A 5,000-nucleotide genomic window follows, 5' to 3' on the forward strand; every position below is an offset into this window, starting at 1 on the left:
GTCAGCGCGAGAGAGGCTCGTGAGCGCCGTCGTGGGAGAGCCAGCGGCGTTCCGGAGGGAAAGGGGGCATGGCTGGGGAGGAGTTGGCTTTGGGGAACAATGGCCGAAGTCAGGACCTTCGTCAGCCAGAGGATTAGGATGCGGATAGAATTTGGACATTTAAAACGCTAAAGAGGGTGGTTGGGTAAGAAAAAGGCATTATTCGGGAGAGCCAGAGGCCAGCGGCGAGACGGGCCATGCAAGTGGGCGTGTGCGGGGAGGTGGATTGCCGTTGAGGAGGGACAGGGTTACATGGGGGCTGCACGCACATTCTTATCCTACCTACTCACCTGTTAACCCACCCACACACTCACCCAACTACACAATCACTCACCCATGCACCCATTTATCCACCCACGCACCCATCCACCCATTTTACCCATTCACCCATCCACCCACCTACCCACTCATTCAACCACCTACCTACCTACCTACCTACCTACCTACCTACCTACCTACCTACCTACCTACCTACCTACCTACCTACCTACCTACCTGCTTGTTGCTTACCTGCCTGCCTGCTTACCCATCTACTTAATTCCCACCATCCCTCCCTAAAATATCCACACACATACACGCACGCACGCGCGCACGCACCGCGCTGGTCCCGGCCCTCCTCCTCACGGGCCTCGAACGCGCAGTGACCGAAGCCCGTGTTTGGGCGGCCTGACGGAGCCCCGACGTGGATGATGACCGAGAGGGGAGAATCCTGGGCTTTGCTCGGATGATTAATTGATGTCATTGATTCCTGTTTGGTTATTTTCTGGAATCCGATTTTTTGCGAACGGAATACCTCTGTTCAGCCGTTACTCTCCTGCAATTGCATCTGAAGTCCCGATGGAATTGATGCCTAAACATGTTAATGGGCGAGTGTTGTGTGTGGCCCCTGTGGCTGGGCGGGGACGAGCACGGGGCCCGGGCGGGGGTGGGCGGGGGCGGGGCGGGGGCGGAGGTGCCTGGCCGGGCTGCGTGAGCGCGTTTAGGGGCCGGGCTGGAGCTGAGCTGAGGCAGGGTTAGTGTGGCTGTGGACGCCTGGCTGCGAGGGTCGCTGTAGCGCGTCAGGTACGACAGGCGCGGATGGCTCGTCGCATGCCCGCGCCTGTACACACGCCCCTGGGGGTTTGAAAAGCCTCCCCGGGGGCGACATGTGGTTTCTGGTGAACCTCGCCCCAGTAGGGACGAGTTCGGTCCTTAGTGTCGCGTTGGCAAACCAACTGTGAAGTGAACAACAAAATTAGTGAATAAGCCTCGTGAAACATTCCTCTGTCACTTGCAGATGTCGAGGCGCGCGGACGATAGTGTTGCGATGATTGTGGTTGGTTCTCCCGTTTATAGTGCTGTGGTGACCTGAGTGTAGTGGCCAACACCTATGGTGATACCGAGTGCATGCTGGACGCGGCCGACGTCCAGTATGAAGTGTGATCCTTACCGAATCATCCACCATTGTGATTACGATTGTGTTATCTTTGGAAGCCATTGTCACGAAATCAGTCATTGGTGACAGGAGAGAGAATGCAGTGCGATGGGCAAACCTGTCACCTCGGAAAGGAAAGTGATGTGTATTGAAAATATCACCTGTCACTTTTTTGTTTTGGCGTGCGCGCGTGTGTCTGTGTGTGTGCGTGCGTGCGTGCGTGCGTGCGTGCGTGCGTGCGTGCGTGCGTGTGTGTGTGTGTGTGTGTGTGTGTGTGTGTTTGTGTGTTTAACAATATGAACATACACATGCGTGAGTTCAGAGTCGCGGCCGAGCGTTTGTTGTAGCAACAGGTAAGATGACGTTGGCATTTGTGACGACGGTGTTCTTCAACAAGGGATCCTGGAGAGACCCAGAGTGAAATCATCACGTGGAATATCAGTAAATGTGTTACACAGTAACTCTGCACATGCCTGTGTGCCCAGGAAGTACTCAATTGAATGGTATGCTTCCAGGACGAAACGTGTTATAATCACATAAAATGTACGTGCATGTTTCCGTTGGTCTGGTCAAGGTGCATTGAAGTACGGACCCTGGGCTCGTGTACACTTCTCTGGAGAGGACAGGTGCATGGATTGCCAGCGCCCACACAGCACAGACATTGTGCAGTGTGGTTGCAAGTTCTCCATTGACCCTCTCCTTCCTCAGAATGCGATGCTGTTGATGTTAAAAATTTGTACAAGAGCTGGGTGGGTGGATGGGTGGGTCAGGTCGCAGGAGTGAGTGGCGGCGGGCAGGTCCGTTGCAGGCTCGCGGCCACCACAGCTTGCCTGTACGTGCCCTCAGCAACCCCGCTATAAAGAACCTTGTCGGACACCCCGCGGCCATTCTCCTCCTCCCCTTCCTACTCCTCTTCCCCCTCTTCCTTCTCCCGCTCATGAAGTTCTGGCGGCTTCTGACGTTAAATGCTCCCTGAGCTCGGTGACTTACCGTGAGAGTTTCGCTCACTTTAATGCGACTGTCGATACCCGCGCCGACGTGAGGCCGAGCCCGCCGAGGGTACACACGGGGAGGGAGTGTTGCGTCACCGCCGGGAGATGGGCTGGGGCGGGAGAGCAGGTTGAGTCTTGGGCAGTGGAAGGAGGGCGGAGAGGGAGAGGGTGGTGGAGGGCCGAGTAGGCGCTGAAGGGTGGAATGCTGACCTGCTTGCCATCCGCGCATGTCCCTTCCCTCCGCTTGCGGTGCCGGCGATGCTCTACCCTTCTCATCTCCTGGCCTTCTGCAGACATCTAGCTTCCTTATTGTGCTGCTCAGACACCCGACGGAACCACCGACCTGATGCACGTTATCTTAATGTATAACATTATTTTTTCATCCGGACTTTTCCCCTAATATCGAGATATAGATTTCTCTCGTGGAGACTTTCGACTCCCTTTTATCTTGTAATTGGATCGTTTTAATGACGAAGCAAGATTGCTAATATAGAAACATAGGTTTTGGGGTTGAAAACGGGATCGTGTCGGCAGGAGGTGGTGTGGGTATGCATTACGTTTTAGCGGGGATTGTGATTTGGGGCACGACTTGGGTACTTGCATGGTACGTGAAGGCAGAACTTGTTTGCAACCTCAGTGAATACGAGAGCAAGCACTTTAAAGTCCTGTTTCCTGTTGGAAAATGAAGACCTTTATCTCTTTTTATCGCACCAACATTAGTGTTCCTTATACTAGGATGAAGGAATGGCCCGGAAAGGTCAAGGCGAGGCGCGTCTTAGGTCACGGGTGGTCACGGTATGCGAATTCAGGAGGCGGGGAGAATGAACACTGGGTCTGCAGCTTTGGGTACACACCTATATACATAGGTGCAGGGCTTATATAATAGTGGATCCTGTGCACCTGTTTATTTGTTTGTTAGTCCTTGTGCACGAGTGTGTATGTGAGTGAGTGAGTGAGTGAGTGAGTGAGTGAGTGAGCTGGATGGGTGAGAGAGACAGAGTGAGAATAGCATTATTCTTCTGTGAAGTGGTATCTCAAGATCCCACATATACTGTAAATATTACTAGGTTATGATTTTACTGCCGTCCCTCTTCGATGCCCTGAAAGCCGTTGGTGAAGCACGTGATGCTATAGGGGTATCGCACTCCGGAGCAGTTGGTTAGAGTCAGGTTACGTAGTGGTGGCTGCGGTCGAGGCCGAGCCCCTACACGCGAGCTCCCGTGTGTCGCGGTCGTCCCCGTGTCTGTCGGCAGCAGGTCCTGGGCAAGGAGTCAGGCCGGGGCTGTTTTGATCCCCCGTCCTACACTCATATTCGCATGGCGGCCCCGAGTAGCGGTGCATATAGTAACGTGCATATGCAGAGGTGAGCAGTTTTACTGGCGCGTAACGTAACGTCGTCGTTTGCATGCGTTGGAGCGGATCAGAAAACTCATGCAGCATTGTCAGACCCGGTGAATTGTTTTAAGACTCGCTTCCCTTCCATGTTCATTCCGTCTGGGCTCTTTCGGGGAATAGAGCTTGTTGCGTCCTCCGGCAGACCTTATCTGGGCCTTTGCCTCACGGGAACGAGTATATTAGTGATGAGGAGGATTGCTCGATCCTATTAGTAGGAATGACATTGATGATAAGTTGAGATCATGGTAGATAATGATAACATTAACAAGAACAACACACTGGAATGATAAGTTAATCACACTTTAATATCGCTCCACTCATATAAAAGGCCAATATGGAAAGAAATGAAGTGCTGGAAATTACAGTTCTTTCTTCTCCCCCCCCCCCCCCCGCCTCTCAACTGCCCACCTTCCTCTCCTAGCGCCAGGGACGGGAGGCGCGCCCTACCACACGCCTTACCTCTTATAATGATGGTCTCGGGGGAACATCCGTGTAGGGGCGCCTCGCGAGATGGCCCTTCGTATGTTACGGTAATGGTGCAGGCGCGAGAGGCGGAGGGGTGGGGGAGGCACCATATGGGGAGGGGGCGCTTTGCCGCTGCGCTCTGTTCGACGGAGGGAAGGGGAGCGGATTCTCAGCAGACTTCGATCTAGGAAAGGCAAAGGAGACAAAAACACTTGACATCAGCACCTATTATAGTTACTGATGTATACTGTAAATATATATATATATATATATATATATATATATATATATATATATATATATATATATATATATAATATTGTAATTTTTTAAAACATGAATTGGACAAATGTGTTATAGTAGATAAACGTAGGAGATAGAGACGATTAGGGGTGAAATTCAACAATAGCGTTGTAGTTGTGGTGTCACTATTATTGTGATAAGCGCAATGATATTTATAATATAATTATTAACAATATCCTCCTTCACATTGTTATTTGTGAACACGCTTGCCGTTCTTGCCCGACGGTTTCAGCACATGTAGGTCCGTGTAGCAGCGTGCTATTTACACGCCCGGTTTTATGATACGTGCCAGCTTCCGACGCGGCCGTGTTGCGTATCCTGTCTCTTACGGACGCAAAACGACGTCCCTGTGACGCCAGCGGCGCTATGCCCGTTACTCCGAGATGGGTCGT

General features: G+C 52.2%; 1 protein-coding gene across 1 annotated transcript in view; it reads left to right on the plus strand.

Moving 5' to 3' along the window:
- Nucleotides 1–1,057: 1,057 nt before the first annotated feature.
- The window catches only part of LOC119577561, a 53,254-nt gene continuing 49,311 nt past the window's right edge, over nucleotides 1,058–5,000 (plus strand). Inside the window, exon 1 of the mRNA XM_037925146.1 lies at nucleotides 1,058–1,101. The gene's annotated coding sequence lies outside the window, so the exon portion shown is untranslated. The remainder of the gene's footprint in view (nucleotides 1,102–5,000) is intronic.

This window comes from Penaeus monodon, chromosome 10, assembly GCF_015228065.2.
Source record: "Penaeus monodon isolate SGIC_2016 chromosome 10, NSTDA_Pmon_1, whole genome shotgun sequence".
Taxonomy (NCBI): Eukaryota; Metazoa; Arthropoda; class Malacostraca; order Decapoda; family Penaeidae; genus Penaeus; species Penaeus monodon.